The 22,854-nt window shown below is 33.1% G+C and overlaps 1 long non-coding RNA gene across 2 annotated transcripts in view; it reads left to right on the forward strand.

Moving 5' to 3' along the window:
- Nucleotides 1–2,022: 2,022 nt before the first annotated feature.
- LOC123529442 (uncharacterized) overlaps nucleotides 2,023–22,854 on the forward strand; it is a 59,470-nt gene continuing 38,638 nt past the window's right edge. For both annotated transcript variants that reach the window (XR_006682144.2, XR_006682142.2), the window contains exons 1-3: nucleotides 2,023–2,265; nucleotides 2,486–2,548; nucleotides 18,661–18,806. This is a non-coding gene — a long non-coding RNA (uncharacterized LOC123529442). The remainder of the gene's footprint in view (nucleotides 2,266–2,485; nucleotides 2,549–18,660; nucleotides 18,807–22,854) is intronic.

Raw genomic sequence — 22,854 nt, forward strand, 5'->3', positions numbered from 1 at the left:
GGCTTGTACTAGTGTAATAAGCTTACTACCATTGAGCTTAGATCAAACTTACAATGCGAACTGTTCACCTATACTAACGTCATTTAGTTATGTTCAAAACAACATACTTGTTTTAATTATCGGCTTATACTACAGTAATAAGCTAACTACCCGTGAGCTTAGGTAAAACCTACACTGTGACCATAAGGTCGAGAATTTAATTAATTGCAAACCACGTTTAAAAAATACTTGGAAATGAAATCACATCATGAAGTTTAACCTTAGAGTTATTTAAAATTTCAGTCTTGTGACGTTATTGCAAACGCATCAAAACGGTGGTTGAAACTGGTGATCTCTTAAAGGCATTTAACCGTTTAGAAGTGTGGCCTCTTCAGAATTCAATGCATGTATATCAGCAAATTGAAATTAGTTTTGTAAACTGATATACATGTTTTTTATGCTGCTCAATATTCAAGTAAAACTCTTTCTTTATATAATTAGGTGAATGTTTTACGAAAGGAATCTTATTAAAACCTCAAAAATATAAAGTTTTGAGCCACGAAAGAATATGATGTATTTCCTGCGATATACTAGTGTTTTAGATGATTTGATTTTGACATGATTTTCTTCTAGTATTACAAATAAGATGCGCAGGTATTTTATATTCTGTGTATATACTATTTTATCTTCATACTGGCTCACACTTCTTGCTGGCATTATGGATGAGGCATACTAGCAACTCTGGATTTTGAACCCAGGTTGGCTCAACGAAGCAGATATGCGCAGCTTGAGACTTTCTAACTTTCTATTTTAAGCAACTGAAAGTACCTATTCGGCTTGCTTTGTTGATATATTTGACAAGCATTTATATACAAATTACTACTGTTTAAGTTTTACTTCAACGTTTTTGTTTTCAGTTCATTACACGTATTTGAACGGCCTAGGAGCAATCGTAATTCAATCTGTTCTTTTTAACACCTTATGAGCGCTATTTAAAGTATGTAGATCTTTTTTTTTCTTGAAACACACGCGTTGTCCTCATTGGGGAACACGAGCGTACATAACATATACGAATACTTAGCGGGGAGGTATTGTGGAATATATTACATGGCACCAACCTATTATACCCCGATTATTAGAGAATTTGGATTGCTGTCTAATTTGACAATGACATTTGTGGCATATAATGTCACTGAAATGATCTACCTCCTCTCATTATGTTGTAATAAATCAACTGCTCGTGTTAAACTTTCCGATACAACCTGCTAACGAGGAAGATCTAAATTAGTTTTTTAGCTTCCTTGTATATATATCATGTGTTTGTTTTTCTTGAGACATTTTCCTTGAGGTTTCCGGTGTAGATGAAAGCTATGATTTATTCGATATAAATCTAGCTCTAATGTGAAACTCCATTTATGGTCAGAATGCAAATAACAGTATCAGGGATGGTCCAGAATTATCTCAGGGAATTCAGAAAGTAAGATTAATGAAAGTAAGTTATAAAAGATTGTATACGCCAACTATTGGCAGGGTTACATTATTTCGATTCTAATATGCCCTTAATCTAAAACAATAGATAAAATATAGTAGCGCTCTTTCTTGGTCGCAACAACGTCATTTTAGCGTAAGCGTGTTTTAACAGAAACAAACACATTAGAATCAAATATCTTCTTGCCAGTCAATAGCATACATGTGTCACACATTTAGGTGTTGGGGAAGATGCAACTATTTTCCCCACGATTTGATATTTTAGTATGAGATTGATCAGGTATCCCCATTTTCTGCGATTATGCTACCAAATAAAATTGAGCGTCTGGGAACAATTGGCGTTGATAACATCATAATTATAATAGTTATTCATATGCCCATTGATGTAGAGCTTTAAATTAAAACAAAGCCTCGTTTAATTTTTCGAATTATTGCTGCTTGGCAAAGTTGTATGATGTCAAAATTTTGCTGTCTTTTCTGTTTAAATAATACGTTCAGTAAATGAAGCTGCATTAATACGCGTGTGTTGGTGTTTAAGATAGTTAAATTCAAATTCTATGAGCTAAAACGTTTAGTTTTTAATATGACGCACAGGAAATATTGTTGAACTATACAGTCCTATATGCGGATGGGAAATAAATGCATGTTTACCTAATACAGTTTTCAGTTAGATAACTGTAGAATATTCGGGATCACCCCTCTAACATAATAAGATGAATCAAGGAAGGCAAATTAAGCTGACAGCTATGACAATGTAGTGAAGTAAGGGAGGAAGGGGGAACTACACGTCAAACGACGGTAAAAGTTAAATCAAATTTAATACATCGACTAGTTTCGGTCCAAAATAGCATTCATCAGGATAAAATAACAGAAAAATTTACTACTAAGGTGTAGAAATGCTGGAACTAGAAAGTCACGTGTGTTACTATGACAATGATTTGACGATTTTTATTCACTATGGTGTTTTAGATGAACTGGAATAGAAACATATAAAAGTAATGTGTTTGTTTTATTGTAGTGTGACTCCTTTTGAAAGGGCAATGAAACATCGTCGGCTTAGATATATCCGCCCATCAGGCAGGTAGGTAATCTGTTACCTTGTATAATATCTAGGCATCAGGCAGTAGGTAACTGTTTACCTTGTATATATCCTGGCATTAGGTAGTAGGTAATTGGTCACCTTATTTATATCCAGGCATCAGACAGTAGATTTCGGTTACCTTGTATATATATGCAGGCACCAGGTAGTAGGTAATCCGTTACCTTGTATATACCAGGCATCAGGTAGTAGGTAATCGGTTACCTTGTATATATCCAGGCATCAGGTAGGTAGGTAACTGGTTACCTTGTATATACCCAGGCATCAGGTAGTAGATAATCGGTTACCTTGTATATATCCAGGTATGAGGTAGTAGGTAACTGGTTACCTTATACATATCCAGGCATCAAGCAGTAGGTAACTGTTTACCATGTATTTATCCAGGCATCAGGGAGTAGGTAACTGGTCACCTTAAATACATGTACATATCCAGGCATCAGGTAGTAGATATGTGTTACCTTGTATATATGCAGGCATCAGGTAGTAGGTAATCGGTTACCTTGTATATACCCAGGCATCAGGTACTAGGTAATCGGTTACTTTGTATATATCCAGGCATCAGGTAGTAGGTAATCGGTTACCTTGTATATACCCAGGCATCAGGTACTAGGTAATCGGTTACTTTGTATATATACAGGCATCAGGAAGGTAGGTAACTGGTTACCTTGTATATATCCAGGCATCAGGTAGTAGGTAATCGGTTACCTTGTATATATCTAGGTATAAGATAGTGGGTTATTGGTCACCTTATATATATACAGGCATCAGGTAGGTAGGTAACTGGTTACCTTGTATATATCCAGGCATCAGGTAGTAGGTAATCGGTTACCTTGTATATATCCAGGCATCAGGTAGGTAGGTAACTGGTTACCTTGTATATATTCAGCCATCAGGTAGTAGGTAATCGGTTACATTGTATATATCCAGGCACCAGTTAGTAGGTAGCCGGTTATCTTGTATATATCCAGCCTTCAGGTAGTAGATAATCGGTTATCTTGTATTTATCCAGCCATCAGGTAGTAGGTAACCGGTAACCTTGTATATATCGAGGTATGAGGTAGTAGGTAATAAGTTACCTTGTATATATCCAGCCATCAGTTAGTAGGTAATCGGTTATCTTGTATATATCCAGCCATCAGCTAGAAGGTAATCGGTTACCTTACATATATCCAGGCATCATGTAGTAGATATTGGTTACTTTATATATTTCCTGGTAGAAAACAGTAGGTAATCGGTTACCCCGTAAACGAACCATATTCAATATGTTTACTCCTTTCCTTGTACGGGTAAGGAAGTGAACCATATTGACTGTTATTCAATGTGACTGTACGGATGAGGAAATGTATTATATCTAAATGTTAAACTTTTTGCCTGTATGAGTAAGGAAATGAACAATAGTATTATACTAAACCAGTTAATACAGATATTGTTGTTGCTTAACTAACTACCAGTCAAATTATAGTATACTATGTAGATTTGACCTCGTTTTCATGTGAATATTGTAGAGTTAACAGCTTTTAGTGTCTACTGTTTAAAAATTACATATGCTGATGTAATTGGATTGCATTGATTATTTGTAGCAAAAACAAAAATGTTGCAAATACAGTAACACGTCAAACAGTACTTTTTTTCAAGAAGACATTATTCTACGTTTAACTTTATGCATTTTATTAGCTCACCTATCACGTAGTGACAGGGTGAGCTTTTGTGATCGCCCTTCGTCCGTCCGTCCGTTGTCCGTCGTCCGTCCGTCTTCAATTTCTTGTGAACATGATAAAGATCACATTTTGCAATCAATTTTAATCAAACTTGCACACAACTTGTACTGGCATAATATCTCGGTTCCTTTCGAAAACTGGCCAGATCCCACCATGGGTTCCAGAGTTATGGCCCCTTAACCTTTAGCCTGCTAAATTTATAAAATGGACTGGTCCATTATTCAATTTGGGCTGCACCACTAACTATTCAAAGGGTGTTCACTGACAATTTACTGATTGAATAGCGGACAGTGCAGACCATGCTCAACCTGCACGGATGTGCAGGCTGATCTTGGTCTGCACTGGTCACAAAGGCATACTCACTTGCCACCTGCAGGCTAAAGGTTAAAGGGCTAAAAATTTGCAATTTTGACTTGTGAACACGATAGAGACCACATTTTGCAATAGATTGTTATTAAACTTGAACGCAACTTGTACTGGCATAACATCTCGGTTTCTTTCGAAAACTGGCCAGATCTCTTTATGGGTTCCAGAGTTATGGCCCCTTTAAGGGCCAAAATTTGCTATCTTGGCTTAAGCAACCATATAGAGACTTTATTTATAATTTGATTTAATACAAACTTGCATAATATCTTTAACACCATTAGATCTTGGATTCCATGAGGATTCCGTCAGATCTAATGATAGGTTCCAGAGTTACGACCTCTGATTGTCCTCTCAAAGAGCCAAACTTGGTTAATTTTTACCTTGTGAACACGATAGAAGTGACATTTTACATTCTATTTTAACCACACTTACAAAAACTTATGTCACAATAAGATCTCGTTTCTTTTTGAAAACCGGCTGGATTCCTTTATGGGTTCTAGAGTTACTGTCCCTGAAAGGGGCAAAATTTTCTATTTTGGCACTTTCAGCCACATAGAGGTTTCATTTATGCTTTGATTTGATACAAACTTGCATAGGAAGTTTATCATGATGATTCCTAGGCCAAGTTTGAAACTGGGTCACGTGGGGTCAAAAACAAGGTCACATGCTCAAATCAAAGAAAAAGCTTGTTAACACTCTAGAAGCCATTTCTATGACCCTATCTTCATGAAACTTGGTAAGAATGTTTATCTTGATGATTCCTAGGGCGAGTTTGAAACTGGGTCATGTGGGGACAAAAACTAGGTCACCACTCATATCAAAGTAAAAGCTAATTAACACTCTAGAGGCCACATTTATGATCTTCAAGAAACTAGGTCAAAATGCTTATTTTGATGATTCCAAGGCCAAGTTTAACAGATGAGCGATATAGGGTCATCATGACTCTCCCTCTTGTACTGGAAATTTCTCTCATCCAACTTTTGTATCATACTGACAAAAGCAAAACATAAACGTAATTACATTAAAATAAACGTGCAAGTGAAAGTGTTGTAGCAGAAGGAGATGTTTGTATCTGATTTAAGGTCAACCTTCTGGGTTATTAAAGTGGCTTGCCTACAGATTTTAATTACAATTACAAAACTTTTGAAAGAGAAAACCTCAATATTTTATCGGATACGTTCTACTATACATCCAATGTTTGTTTTACTGCATATATTTACATACTATACAAGTGTTCAATATGTAAAAAACAACTACAGGCTAGAATTTACTAGCTCAGCAGCGAAAAACTGTCTAGAACTCACAAGCTTTCCCCTAAAACTGGCTAGAATACACTAGCACAGCAGCAACAAAAAGTCTAGATCTCACACAAGCAGCTTAATAACTTAACACTGTTTACAGCTGAAAACTCTCTAGCACCCGCCAGCTAAAAACTGATAAGAACTGACCAGCTCCACAGCTAAAAACTGATAAGAACTGACCAGTTCCACAGCTAAAAACTGTCACGAGCTCACCAGTTCAATACCTAAAATAAAAACTGTCTAGAAATACTCGCTAATTCTACAGCTACAATCTGTCAAAAACCTACTAGCTCCAGTTTATACCTATCTAGAGCTCGGGACCTCTATAGCTAAAATCTGTCTAGAACTCACCAGCTCCACAGCTACAAATGCCTAGATCTCACCAGCTCCATAATTAAAAACCAGTCTAGAACTCACCAACTCCACAGCTAAAAATGCCTAGATCTCACCAGCTTCACAGTTAAAACCAGTCTAGAACTCACCAACTCCACAGCTAAAAATGCCTAGATCTCACCAGCTCCACAGTTAAACCAGTCTAGAACTCACCAACTCCACAGCTAAAAATGCCTAGATCTCACCAGCTTCACAGTTAAAACCAGTCTAGAACTCACCAGTTCCACAGCTAAAAATGCCTAGATCTCACCAGCTCCATAGTTAAAACCAGTCTAGAACTCACCAACTCAACAGCTAAAAATGCCTAGATCTCACCAGCTCCACAGTTAAACCAGTCTAGAACTCACCAACTCCACAGTTAAAATCTATATAGATCTCGTCATCATCTCCGCAGCTTAAACCTTTCTAGACCTGGCCAGTTAAACAGTTAAAAATTGTGTAGATCTCATCAGCTCCGCAGCTGAAAACTGTCTAGATTTCACCAGCTCCAAAGCTAAGGTAGCAGGTTATACTTCGAATTTTGGCCCCCGTCAATATTTGTAATAATTAGAACTTCGTGATTTTGGATGTCTGTAAATTAAGGTGAGAGATAATGATTGTTAGAAAATTTAAGCAGCCGATACATGTAAAATTCTGATGTCAGTTGTAAAACTAACTGCTGCTAGCTTTGTATGAATCGACGAGTCACCTTGGCGCGGGAAATTCAAATCATGGAAAGGTTCCGTGCTTGTTGATTGATACTCAGGAACATTTTCGCTATTTTGTGAAAAAACGAGCTGGATGGGCCCCCATTCCGTTTATATCCTGTAGTTCAATAGGGACTATTAAATTGAGAAATGCGGCGGGATCATTGCAGGCTACTCAAAAAGTGCAAATTTGATGATTTTGGCATGCTATTTTTAACGGATGGTGTAAAACTTTCGTTTGATAGCTTTCTGTATTCTTGTATGGGAGTCCTTATCTTGCCATTAATTAAAAGCACAAGACATGCACACATTTTATAAAATGGCCACCCTGATTCTGCTCATTAGGGAAGTGCAATATTGCGACTCGCTACATGTAAGCCTGGCCGTGTCCAAAATTTTCGAATCTAAGTGTACCCTGCTACCTTAAACGCTATCTAGAACTCTCCAGTTCAACAACTTGCTATGCTTTTTTGTTTTTATTTGCAATTCGTTTTCTTAACCGAAACATGAAGACATGTCTCCTGGTGTACGACTTGACACAATTTGCTTTTTATGTGGTCAAGCTGTGTGAATAGCATTTCGTTTTTCCGTTAGTGTTATTCCATGAATTTCATGGATCTTCTTTATCCTTTCGTTTTCCTTTCACTGTTCATCAGCTGGTATTTAAAAAAAGTGCAAAATCACTGCGTGCTATCTTTACAAGGAAGTTATTTATTTGGTCAATACTGCTGTGTAACTGACTTTTCAATTAAAATATAATTAATTTGAAACATGACTTTACGATCATGTGAGAGAACAAAATTTGACATATTTAGTATGCATATTATACTGAAAAAAATTAATTCAAATTAAAACAATTCGTTCATGCTAACTATTTGGAAAATGATAAAAATGTCTCCGGTATGCTTCCCGTTTTAAACAAAAGTTATCAACGTTTCAGTAAATAAACACAAGAGCTTCCGTTTTATGACATTACAAATTCTCTCTTATCTAGTACAACATGTATTTGTTTACACAATACTATCAATAAAAAGTGTTTGTCAACTTAATGTAATTGGAATTTCCTTTTTTTGTCTATTTACTTTTAAATATTTCAGAAATGCCACAAATGGAAACACTTTGTTGGCGGCTCTATGATGTGGCAATATGCGGTATATATCAGATTAAATAGTGTCGTCTGCTAATAGCACTTGAGGTGACGGGCAATTGTTTAAGACAAAAGCAGGGGATCTCACTAATGTTCAAGACAGTTTAACGGTTCACTTGCAGTCTAGCCTTATGTTTATATTTGCACAACGCCGCTTAACTTTAGTATCATAATGTTTGTATAAAAGAATGACTGACGTTTAAAATACTACAAATATTTAAATCCTTTCTTTGGATTATATTTTTAAATATTAATTTTATGACCTTAAGATATTAAGCTATAAATCGGGGATAGAAGTGACACATCCTGTGCAAGCATGGAATGCTTAATATTCAGGCCACAAAAATGTTTTCCAATTGCACTACAACCTTAAAATATGCATCCAGTATTAGCCATTTAAAGAACTCGCCGTTGACTAAGCAAATAGATTCTAAGCGAATTCATCCTTATGTACTTCTGCTAAAAATATTTGAATAATAATAATTTTTTATCTAATTTCTTATCTTGTATTACGAAGGGTATATACTATTTTTCTGTTACACTTCTATCAAGTAACAGCGCGCAATTAAGCGTAAACGGGGTATCTTAACTAGGACTTAACATTTCTGTATATCATTAAACAGATACCAAACTAAGATATTTTCTTTGCCTTATGGTATGTTATGAAGAAAAAAATGCATATTTACTGATAAATCCGTGTTCTTTTTTTTTTCGGAGTAGCCTGCAACTATACCACATAATGACGCAAATGCATTTTTGAAAATGACATTTGTCTGTGCATTATCTCATATATGTTTTTGTTTAAATGAATTTATTGTAAATGATATCCTGATTGTGTATCGTACAAGGAAGTATACGCGACTTTTGACACGAACCGACATCTGTTGCGTGGGTATTAAGAAATGAATTATTGCGCTGAATATTTATGTACATGTTCATAGATAAATTAACTCGTTTATTGTGTGCTATATAAATATGGCATAATATATAATATAATTTAGATCCACATAGGATAAGATGGGGAATATTTGCGGGTTTTAGTTTAAGATGCAATATTTATGCGTATAATTATGCGTATGTAAAACAATTTTTTTTCTCCATTTTATGTCGTTTTAAAGGTTTTAACAAAATTTTACCTATCGTCACGTACAATATGACGACTGTCAGGTGTAACATCATTACGTAAAAATCTTTGATGAAAATAGTTAACCAGAGTTACTTTTATGTTTTTGAAGAAACTATGCACATGTTATTCTTTACTAAAGCCGGGCTGTTCAGGGAAATCCGTAAGAATCAATAAGCCGTGGGCTGATTGGATAGAATAAAAAAGATTTTCGTCAAGATAAAGCAATGATTTAAAGAATATTTTACAATAGTCTAATTGAATGTATGACTTTTTAATTGCTACTTTAGGGTAGCAGGTGTATGTGGACATTTGGCCTGTAAATGCTTTTTCAACAAAGATACGCAAACAGAACCTTGAAGAAATTTTTGTTTGCGGGTTATAGTTTTGTCTTTTGTCATTTATCCTTTTATACGACTAATGATATTAAACTATTATTTATTTTAAATGATTCGGTTGCTCTTAATCTAACTGGAAGCGGGAATGAGATTGAAACTAATATATTCAAACTATAAAAAAGGTCACATAGGCTTAAGAAGAAAAACGCTTCTCTTTAATTATTCATTCAGTAAAAAGTGATATTTGTGCAGGTTGGTTTGAAAGTTAAGTATTTTATCATGTGTTCAGACCCGAGTCAGACTGAGAATCAAAAAGTAGTTTTTTGCTTCTTACTTCCAGCGTTATTGCTAGTCAGTTTGATAGAACAATGCCAAAACTGAACCAAACAGTTATCAGGATTGAAAAAAGCGGTACTTAGGAGTGAATTGCATCCCTTTATTTGTTTATAAACCTTAAATTGCAGCTTTTTACTGCTTCAATAACGTATTTAGGCTATACAATATTAATGTAATGTAAATTGACAGACATTCTTAATGGCAAAACTATGTTCCATCATATGTATTTGGGCTTTCATTGGTCTAATATTGTGTGAAAATAACCTGAAAGCGTGCTTTAGATTTGGCTGACAGCCATTTATTTCAGAGTAAAACATTTCCTTAAAAAAAAGATTTAATTCTCTTGGCAACACTATGCTTTCCTTTAATACAGTTGCATCATTTTAGCGTGTTTTCTTTTCCATCTTCAATGGTAATAGCAGCTTTTATCTATGGCCATGTGGCCAAAAAAACTTGATAAAATGCAACAGTCTGTTTTAAAGACCTATAGGGTCTAGAATACACTAGGCTAGTAATACTGTTAATAGTGTGTAATAGCTGGTGTTTATTTTCTGGCTATTCGTGTAGTACCTTTAAGCAATCAGCTATGATGAAAATGTTTTGACAATGGAGATCAACACTTTTTTTGTGATCGGTGGAGTAAGGAAACATCGCCTTGCTGCAGCGGCTATGCCTAAAAGTGCATGTAAGTAGCATTTGTTTAAAATGGATTATAATATAGGAAGTGGAACTAAAATACTAACTTTATATATCTATTTTAGATATATGTGCAGTTCACTGCATCAAATTACAAAGTCTGGAAAAAAAATAATTAAAATGTCATTTTCTGAAAAAATAGCTATTCGTGCTGAAAATAAATAATGATCCTGGGTTAAATATTGAGAAAAATGGAGACAACTCCACTAAGACTTTATTGTAGGCTTAGGTGATTATTTACCTAGCTAGTATATCGTGCAAGCCATGCACTTAAACCTCTACGCATGAAAAAACATGCATAATTACTACAACGGTCAGCAGTTAAAAAAAAGAAAAATATGTAAAACTCAAATCTGTAAAAGCCCTGAGGAAAGTGTGACATTGTTTTGTGGTGAAATTTGTCAACAAACAGGCGATTTCTTTAAAATGACATAAACCCAGAGAACTTCACAAGGTAAATTATGTTAAGAAAGCTACTGCTGATAAGAGAACAATCTCTGCTACCCATATGTAAGCGTCAAATTATGGGGAAAAAAATTTAGAAATATGAGAAATTAAAGATAACAGTTTCAGGACTGTTAGATGCACGACTGTATTATCTTGTATAGCAAGTAACATAGATGGCTTACGTTTCCATTGTATTAATATAACATGGATTGACAAACGATGTTCACCCAACAATTTCATTCCATGAATAGATTGTTTCTCTTGAGTAACAAGGGTTTATGGTCAGTCTCTATATAGTGCATTGAATACAGAAGGAGCTGTGTACATAATGCCTCGACATGGTTCATGGTGGTTACTGAAATATGGAAATGAAGTTTTGTTTCATATCTTAATACATTTGGCTTAAGACACTGTGACTTACTATACATAAAATGAAACATGAGGCTTGAATTTCGGATGAAAGTCAAAGTAACACATTGGTTACTTTGGTAAATGTTCACTGTACAGTTATAATAACAGAATTGCAACAATATTGAACTTTTACAGTATTTTACGCGAGGTGTTGTTACTGAATAGAGGCTTTGGATTGGTTGATAACAAGTGTAAGAGAACCCATACGATTCCATGAGATAAAACTGATTATATGAAAAGGTAATGGTTTCAATCTTAAAATTTGTGTCAGAATATATAAGAAATACAATGATTTCCATAAAGTTTGAAATATTTCACAATTGTCTGGGATATCAGTTAGAACAGTAGGTGTTAGCGGGAATTTTGCCTCTTAATGCTTTCAACAAAAGGGGTCGGTGTGTTTTAAAAAAAAAAGATCATGAAATGAACCTGATAAGCCTATGTGAATTATTTTTGGTGGCAGACGTGTTATTTTATTGAAAGAATCGAATTTTAATGATCATCTCTGGCACAAAAATGAAGTCCTTGTTTTACTAACCGGAGTCATTCTCAAGTCTAAAAAAAAAGAAAACAAGGGCACTACTGATATTAAGGGAAACCTAAATGACGTTTTCTAGGGCTTAAAGTACCAAAATGGGTGGTGCAATCAAGTTTGCGTGTATTCAATTACATTTTTATACTATTGTAAAAGATATGTATAAAATGTTCATGTAACCGACCCTGTAATTTGAACATTTGTAAAATCACCATAGATGGGGCTCAGAAGATTAATATGGCATTTATTAGTGTAAAATAGTTGTAAGGCGTGTTAACAGCTCTAATTCGCTATTTAAAGCCTTGTAATTCTATTTATAAATATATCTATATATCACAACGCGTATATCATATGATACAATTATAAATAAATAATTCCGTCTTCTGGTTACATTTATTAAATTTCATATACAAAACCCATGACATATGCTAAAATATAGGCTAATACAGGGCGTGGAACGATTAAAAATGCGGTTGAAATATTATCTCATGATAATTGTGGAAAAATATAGGCCTTTTATAAACCTCCTTTCTCCTATTCAGATTTAGGTAATACATTTACTTAACTGTTCGCGTGCAGAAGATTATCATGCTTTGAAAGTGGACCAAAAAAGTTTGTTTTTTGGCTAAGTTGTAATTAGACATTATGACAAATAAATATACTCTTTCTGTGGATACAGACTAGAACTCTTCAAAGACTACCATCTGTTTTTCGGTATCAGGGTTAAATTGATCACAGAGATAACAAATTGGTTTCCTTTCTCTTCCCTTGTTAAAATAAATGCAGCGATAATAAATGCATACTACCTTGAGGTTTTAAAAAGTTTACAGATCCAATTATCTCATTACCATTATAAACATGAAAGGCCCAAAGTTAAAATATATATCAGATAAAAGGGCGTGACGCATATCTATATTAGTATATTACCGAAAAGTAAACAGAAGAAGATTAAAGTAACAGATTGAAACAAAAATATTTAACATTCGAAACTACATTTATTCAATACTTGCGGAAACGGGACGTCATAACTGTACTTTTAAAGTGATGTGTAAAACACATTTACAAAATCTTGAATGCGGGACAATTGATGTAATTTAATTTAGCACAGAAAATATTTAAACATTTCAAGACAACGATAGCTTTTGCGAAGATGTAATTATTTTATTTAACGTATATATTAATTAGTACAAATGTTTTAGCAATATTTAACTTTGGCGCCTAATTTAAAGCAGATTACTGTTGAGTGTCTATTTAAAAAGCACAATATTTGGTTAGTTTAAATTATGAAACCTTTATTTGTGTAAAATATCTGTGATTTATTGGCACAAACTTAAAGATATATCCTTTTAAGATATTTATTACAATAAAGTCAATATTTTTATAAACACAGTCTTCCGTTTACGTCACAATCGCATGATAGTGGTGTAATTTAATTGGTCAATTCATTTTCTTGTCATTTCCTAAATGTGTTTGATCTTTAAATATTTACTTTTATCTATGATTTAACCAAATTATTGACATTAATGACTTACTGTTTGATTTAATCCTTTAACCACAAAATTCAAGAAATTTCTCTACTTTCAGCATACTTCAAGGTCAAATCATTTTTAAAGCATATCATTCTACTTAATAGATTATTTCACCGTTTAAGGGTAGCAATTTTCATATCAATGGCCAAATCGTTCGATAATTATGAAACAAATACAAATAGTTACACCAGTGCTCTACTGGTTTGAACTGCATTTAGACACACTCAGTTTTTAGATGGACCAATATTTAGGTGCGATCAAAGCAGAACACTGAGATCCGCCATTACTTAAGGTTTCGCTGTATATCGCAACACAACAGAAAATATTAGTAAACGAACAACATCTTGACAAAGAACTTATCTGTCCAGTACATGTTTTACTGTTCTGTTCCATAGAATTGGATACTTAAAATATTCTTAAGGAGTTGTTCCCCTTTAAAAAAGGAACGCCATTTGTAAAGAAATAAATGTAAATGATTGTCAGAAATGATGTTTCGCCTAGTTATGTTAAGTTTAAACGCTGGTACATTGTTGCAAATGCATCAAAATGAAGACATGTAACAGCTTTTAAAAAATGGTGTTTTAAATGGCGCTGAACTGTCCCTTTCATGCAGTTCCTTTTCGGAATTCAATACATATATGAGTAATATGACAATGGTTTCGTAGAATAATTTACATGTTCTATTTGCTGTTTAATTTTCATGTAAAACAATGCTTTCTTTCTATGATTTGGTGATGTTCAAACTTTTTTTTCTCCGAAACATGGACCTAACTCTTAATTACGAACTCGTCGGATTACACAGGCCATAGACGACGGTATTAGCTTCAATATCGTAGGTGACTGTTAAGCATATTAAAAAAAAACATCATATACTGCAAATCTAATATTTCCAGATACTGACCATTTAATTCTTTAAGTATTTTCTTCCTTCATTTTCCCCTCCCTCCTGTAAGTTTGAAAGCGAAAAGCGGGAAACCAACATTCGCAGTGCACATGCACAAGTTATACTTGTATGAGATGAAAGATGAAGATATAAAATGAAAGCTGTGTCTCATTTTTAACATATTTCGTGCTTTAACCAGATCAAATTCATTTTCTTGAAATGATAAATTATTAATAAATATCGTTTGTGGTTCAATAATTAATGAAATTCAAATGTCAGCCTAATATAATGAATACTCTGTATGACGTGATATCATAGGAAGCGTCGCCTCTAAAAATATAATCATCAGGCTGAAACGAAAATAAAACTTTATTACGCGACAGTACTTTATGTTTGCAATGGTAATAACATGCACATAAAGTAAATAAATTCAGTTTGCATATTTAAAAAAATCAAAACGACTAAAATACCTATTTGGGATACAGCCTGCAAGTATTCTACTTTTGTTTAAGCAGGGTTTGCAGCTGCATGTATAAAGGATCAAACCCTAGCATTGCAGCTTTGTTATTTAGGTTACCTTTATAATTGCAATATTTTACTGTCATGCCGACCTGATTAGGTCAAGATACCTTTTGAGGAGCGACATCTTGTAGTAGTAAAATCTTCCATATGTTCCATACAAACGTTTGTATTGCCATAATTGCGACATTAATGACCGTTTATGACTAAAGTTTATATGTGCTTCATTTTGTCTTAATTGCTCATAAATTAATTTTAAAGTGAATTTTAAGCATAAATTAAAACAGCTTTCATTCATTTTATGGCCATAGGAGACAGGCGCTATTACTCGCGGTCGGACAAAATGAGAAGCATGTTATATGTCTATTGAATTAATTACAATTAGACAGAAATATAACACTTAACACTATTTCTACGCTAATTATGAAACAAACTACAGTATTCAGTCAAATTAAACACTACGGTGAATTTTCATTGATAAAATGCGCCTTTTGATGAGAAAAGAAAAGACCATTCACTTACAAAGAGACCGATGATGGATAGGGTTTTGTGCATTCATAATTTTTTGTGACACTCAACATTTTAGTCATTAGCCTTACCACAGCGATAATATTGTCATTAGAAGACGTGTCTCTTTTATTGCTTGAACATTTTATGACATATTTTGAAAACATCAAGACTTCTTGGAAGCTTACATATACTACTTAACTGTCATCATACCATTACAGGAGTCAGACATGTTTGAAGTCAGTAAATATTTTGACAAGAACGCTCTTTCAAATAGAAGACACTAACTTCAGAGACGATCAAGGTGTGTGTGTGCGCGCGTGCGTGCGTGCGTGCGTGCGTGTGTGTGCGTAAGCTGAATTAAAGTAAATAAAACCAGTTTTAATTTTGCAGCGAGTCACTTCGTTTGTGAAATCAATTACTAACAGATAGCTGTGGGATGAGAGGGTAGGGTGGGGTGTCATTATAAAATTGAATTAATATGAACAAAACCAACTACAGGAAATGTTTTCTAGAGCCAGTCATTCGCTTATTGAGTGAAATATACAGCTGTACTGGAACATTACAAAAAAGAAAATTGCTGCAATGCGATTAACGAATCAAAATCAATTTTATCTGTGTTTGAGAAAAATTCATCAAAATTTCCTGTGGCTTGGGTCTTAATTTTTACCCCAAACATGCGGGGGCGAAATTCTGTCTGAAATTCACCGTAAGATAATTGTTCGCAAAGAAACAATCCAGTTCACTATGTAACAACTGTTTAAAGTTAAGATTTTGCTCACATCTCGCTTTGAGCTCCAACTCTTGTCTTAAATAACAATGCAATAATGTATCCTTTTTTACAAAATTAATTTATCATCCTTCATTTGAAACGATGCAGCAATTAAATAGTTATCAATTAAAATACATAAATAAACTAATATCACGACAATACAGTTTTACATTTTCTTACAAACTCGTGAACGGTACGTTTTGATTAAATGCATATATTAAACATTAATAGTCATTTGATGTTTATTTATAATGTTATGGTTTTCATTTTTCTCTTTGAAATCATTTTTAACGTCAAGAATCTTTAAAAGAACCGTAACTGTTACTGTACTATAGAGTGTTCCTAATTGTCCAATGTACATATAGTGTTGCGGGTGGTTCAGATCAAACACTTTGATTACAACGACAATTTTCACATTCGTCCACAATTTAACAATTACTGTGTCAGTTAGAAAGTATATAAATTATGAAAATGACTTCTTTTCCCAGTCACAACGGGAAATAAAGAAACATTAGTGTCACATAAGACAGACTTCTATTTGAATAACATGAAAGAGCAAAACATTAATGTATAATATTGGTTTTCATTGAAAAAAAAAACAACGACCATATTTTTAAAGGGGCAAGATGATGTATAAGATAACAATAAGTTAAGTTTAGCATGAAATAGCTGTCTGGGTGAATTTTGTGATATTTAGAGTTGGGTTTTTTGAAAATTAAAATATTTAAAAAAAAAATCATGAATAAAAAATGGATATTTAAATTTTATCATCTCTCAATAGTTAAAAATACAGGGAATCATTCGACATTTATGAAAAAATGTCTTTAGTATGCATCTAAACTTTTGAGCAGTTTTGAAATATGTGTGAGTTATTCCCTTTAATTTTGTTGGTTGTTAAAATAGAAATAAAGTAAATATTATGACTAATTGCGTTTTTGTAACTAGATCCTAACTAGGTCGTTTGGATGAAATTTTAAGAAATGTTAATGAATCACATTTTACTGTGATTTGAAGCACATTTACTGCCAGTTGATTTAATCGTTCATCGAAATAAATGATTCACTTTAACAGATCTATATCTAAAACTGAGTATTAAAGTAAATTAAATTATGACAAAAAAACCTGAATAGTTTACCTATAAATCTTCATTATCATTCATCATGTTTTACTGTTAACCACAAACCATTAAACGTGTAAAAATTAATTTAAACTTTTCTAATGTTAACCTTCACCTTTAGGTGAAAGGATGGGAATGCTATATATTTTCTATGGTATACAACCGCATACAAATTTACCATCTTTGATGTTATATTATAAAACATGGTAGTCTGCGTCAACATCAAATGATTTTGTAAATTACAAAATACAAATGAATAATTAGGCATGCCTGTTCAGTATTATCTTAACTACCGGAAGTCCCAAACTTCCTAATTCAAATATCAACGAAAATCTATCTATACGTAATTATACTTTAGTTTCTATATGCAAAACATAACGGGTTAACGTAAATAAAATCATGACAGTTTATTCTTTATTAATGTAGACCTTTGATTAAGTTCGAGCAATCTTTTTAAGACAATGGATCTGAGTTTGTTTTAATTGTTTAACGCACGTGCATATTTACCTAACCTGCTGGTTGTATGCTGTCCCTAGCAACTTCAGAGATAAACTAGTCCGAATTATGTTTTTCCCAACAGATGAGTTCCCTGCGATGTCCTTTCATTTTGTAGCGGAATGTTATTTTATGTGCTATTTAGTCTGTTCAGTTTCTGTGCAGTTCAATATTTAATGTGGAGACTTTTTCCTATCTTATTCAGTTAGAATATTGTTTAGTTGAAATATAATATACTGTTCAAACCTGCCATTGTGTAGTTGAATATTTCTAAGCAGCATTTCAGTACTATTCAGTTTGACCATTGTGTAGTGTAGTTGAATACTTCTTAGTATTTCAGTACTATTCAATTTGACCGTTGTGTAGTTGAAATATCCACGTGCTTTTCAAACCTACCATCATGTACAAATGTAGTTAAGTATTTATGTGCTTTTCAAACCTACCATTGTGTAATTGAAATGTATCATAGGATTTACATACTATTCAATTTGACTGTTGTATAACTGAAATATCTATGTGCTTTTCTAACCCACCATTATGTTGTTTGAATATTTCTTAGTATTTCAATACTATATGATATTTCAGTGCGTTGTGACATATTTTTATAACACTGTGTAGTTGAAATATTTTAATGCGTTGTAAAATAATTTATGCGTTCATTCTGAATACTGTGTAGTTGAAATATCATTTGATCATTGTATAGTTAAAAATGCTGTTCAGACTGCGTATTATATAATTAAAATATTCCTATACGTTTAGTCTGACTATATTACAGGCTAGATGATTCTCCTGGCTGTTCAAATGGTGATCGTGCTATCTACTAGATACGGCATTAACCAAAAGCTGTGATTGATCTAAAAGGAGCATCGTAAGATTTCTACAAATATATCGACAACAAAAGTAATCGTTATCACATTGAAGGTAGTCTTAAAAGCTCTAATTTCAGACAAGTTTTTGGTAACATTAGTGTACTGATATCTCGGATTGGTCCTATTTATATGTTTTCTGGTATTTTTGTAACTCATATTAAGGCTTGTCTCAGCGGGGAATTATTTTATTCCAACTAGTTGGAAATAGTTTGCATACCCACAGCCTCAGTTTCCGTTATATAGGTAGCTGGTCGTTCTAAGGCTTATTCCCTATTATAAATATGTTTTTGTCCGTTTCATTTTATATGTTAAGTAAATTGTTGTGTATGTTGGTGAAGTTTATTCCCTTCAACCTCCTCTCTTCCTTGCCAATGGTCCCATTTTTTATGCCTCCCCATCTATATTTACCCATTCCTCTTCTCATCGCCATTTTCAATATATTTCATATAATTACAGTGCAGTTGTTGATAGAAATTTAAAGCAACACGTCAATTGTATTTTCCGCTACAGTCTCTATTTCTGGTTGGTCTGCTGTACGATTTGTGTCTCTGATTGCGTTAGCCGTTCTCAACACTTCCAAAGAGTCTACTCCCCATTTTATTTTTTTCATATTAAACTTGGGTAACGTTCTCCTCCTATATAGATATAATTCGAAGCTAGACAAGGGTTCATAGATCACTGATGCCCCAACTTACTGTTCCTATACAGTCATGTGTAATTTTTGTCAATGCAAGTCTAAGAAAACTTTCATGTAACCTAGTAGTTTGATGTCCGATTTGGGACAAGGGTACTACAAAACAGGAAATAAACTGAATGAGTAAAAAACAAAAAAATATATTGTGCTTTAATGGGGCAGGATTAATGCCGAATAAAACACACAACTTCATATGAATCAAGCATGGCTTAAGGTTAAATACTTCTTGAGATAATGCGATGCCAACCTTCGGGGCCTTTGTACAAATTTTTGGCTATGTCAAGGACCATTATTCTAGTCTTACTGAGTGAAATCCCAAACTAAACACCAAAAGCAATTCTCCAATCATGGTTGATGACTCTTGGTCAAATACTTTTGAGGTATGCGCGACACAAATTCAGACGTACGTACATCCCATATGGATGGACGGACAAAGGAAAATCTATCACCCCCACCTCCTAAAAAAGAAACAAACAAAATTGCTTCCTGTCCCAGCTTTAGTCATAGAAGCCTATATTAGGAATCCTTTCCCCTATTACTAACAGTTGTTTTTGATGAATGATTCACGGCATATAAATTTAAACTCACGTTCAATGGTTTGGGCATTGTCTGGAATGTCTTTTAGAAAACTTGACGAGTGTCTGGTTTCTATATTTGATCACAGACTAATTGAGATTGATATTCGGATAGTTAACAATATTACACATTTTACAGATTTCTTGATATTAACTCAGACTAAACATTTAATAATTTAATATTAGAAAATTTGAAATATTGCTTAATGCGTTATTTTATATCAACTTTACATTAATTTAATTGAAGTGGAGGACCATACAGGGTGTAAACTTTTAAATGCTAAATTGATGGTTCTAAAGATTGCTTTTTTGATTTCATTCAAAACCATTTCATAAAATGCTGTTAAGTTTGAAAAATCAATTTATGGAGCAATAGATTATAATACTTTTATAATTGTACCAATTTATTTCTTATGTCTGTGAAGAAATGTCAATAAATATGTAAAAAGACAAACTGATGGTTTACGCCCCATTTGAGAGCAATAAATTGTAAACTTGAAAGTGAATGCCTGTTTTATCTTTTATCTTTATGATATAAAATTCAGGTATCTGTCTGGATTGTGTTAATTGTTTGATTTAACCGGTTTCCAACAGCTGAATAAATGATTTATTACAATAGCGTTCCGTTTTTGCGTTAACAACTTACGATAATCATCAATAAAATGTAACCGAGAATAAATATAAATTGATTTTGCAGATTAATTCCAACATCATTCGATACATATTTCAGATAAAAAAAATACAGTCATAATCTATAACTGATTTTTTCCCGGAGAAAAATCTTTTATAACGCTTTTCTGCACCTCCGCTGTCATTTTTATTTGAATTTGAATCTAAAAATATAAAAGTATCAATAGTTTCGTCTGATATATTACAGCAACACTCTTATGTCAGAAAAATATGGATACTGTCGTCTGGTTAGACTGGTCGACATCTGGGATTGTTTTGTACAAGTAAACGACTCCATTATCTTACAAATGTGTACGAAATCTAAACTCCCTTTAAAAACTTAACTTATATGTTCAGCAAATAAACATATCTTGAAATAAAGAAAAAAGAGAGATTTATTTGTCAAAGTCAATTTCTGTGGCCACTGTTAATGAGTTTCCAAAATTACTTTCATTGCACTTCAAATATCATGATCTATTATTGTGCGTTTGCCTTTGTTTACTTGATCTTCTTTATGGGAAACAATAAAAACGTTAACAATCACGATTTTGAATGATAATATAAAAGGATGTCAAACAGGCAGTGTTCCGTTTACGACAAATGAAACAAACAGTTTATATTTGCTTGTGCTACTAAGTCGTCTGCTGCTATTGTAAGCAACTTTCAAGTGTTTTTCTCTAAAAGGTACATGGGTAAGGTAAACCAACTGGTTGGTCTTCTTGAATGAATTTTTTATCCATGCCTATCTGAAATTCAAATGCAATAAAAGACAGCGGAAGCGGTAAAGCAGCAGCCGACTTGAAATCTCCAGAGTAATCTAAATGATGCATGGAGGTATGGAAAAATGAAAAAAAAAACCTTTAGTAACAATTTTATTAACCACATATACACACCAAAAAAGCCACACACACACAAATTGATAAAAAAAACCTTTTGAGAACTTTCGCCATTACATTGCAGTTCTTCAAAAAGAAGGTAGTTTATGTTTACTTTGTCAACTTGTTTCATTCCACAGGGATGGAGTGTTAAATTCGTATGATCTCCTTTCCGAAACATCGATTACAGGAGATTAAAATTCTGTAACAAAACGAGAATATTAACATAAATTAGAGTATAGTTTAATACCAATAATATCGTAGTAAATTTAAACCACATCGTGTATTTTATAAACAGATGTTACTAAAGTATGTAATTTTAAAAGTCTCTTTGCTGTGGTCGTATTCACAGTGTAATCTGCTCATGAATTGGGTTTAAAACGACAGGGATAGGGGAATTGGATGATATGTCAATTGAGAGTGGTGCGCGTCTTTTACACTGAAAAGCAAAATTCAACAAATAAGTCACAGATTAATGATTATTAACCATTAATAGACCTATTCCTTGAGATTAGAGGGCTTTAAATCTTTTATGGTTTTACAAAGTAAAGCACTTTAAACAGGTGGTTCAAACGTGAAGATATGAATATATTTGTATAGACACTTAGTGACTTCTTCAATTAAGTTTGCCTTGTTATGATCAAACACTCTAGTCAGATTAGCAATAATAAATCAGTGTTCATATTCGTATTGGAAGGGACATGGGATAAAAACATCCCAACAAAAAATCAACGCCTTTCGTCAAAATACAATGCACATATTCCTTTTGGCTCCTCTATTTTCTAGCGTAAATTGAAAAAAAAAATAATAGAAATAAAACCAATCCATTTCATTCGATAGTCAAATAAATAAAAAAAAAACACACACACAGATTATACCCATATTTAATTAGTAGTTTTCATATTTTATGAACAGTTCTACATTAATGAACTAGAATATCAGAAATAGTTATGCATGGCTAAAAGTATTCAAACGCTGTTTAATGCCAAGATACTTTTAAAATAAAACAAACATATGTTATATTCTGAAACATTTAAATGCGTTTGAATATTATGTTGTTTTTGTGTTCTATTTTAACATCTTTTAATTTTGAGACAAACTTAGTATCCTATATATCTGGAAACTTAATCTGGAAATGCGAGTTTTGGTGTTTAGCAATACAGTAAAAACAGTTAATGAATTTGAATTTTATGTATATTATCTTTTATTTTAGTGATAAAATAATAAAATTAATAATAAAAGTGATAAAATATGTGTTTAAATGTTTGGTTTATTTTTAACTTTTTG

The sequence above is a fragment of the Mercenaria mercenaria genome, chromosome 13, assembly GCF_021730395.1.
Source record: "Mercenaria mercenaria strain notata chromosome 13, MADL_Memer_1, whole genome shotgun sequence".
In the NCBI taxonomy this organism is placed as follows: domain Eukaryota; kingdom Metazoa; phylum Mollusca; class Bivalvia; order Venerida; family Veneridae; genus Mercenaria; species Mercenaria mercenaria.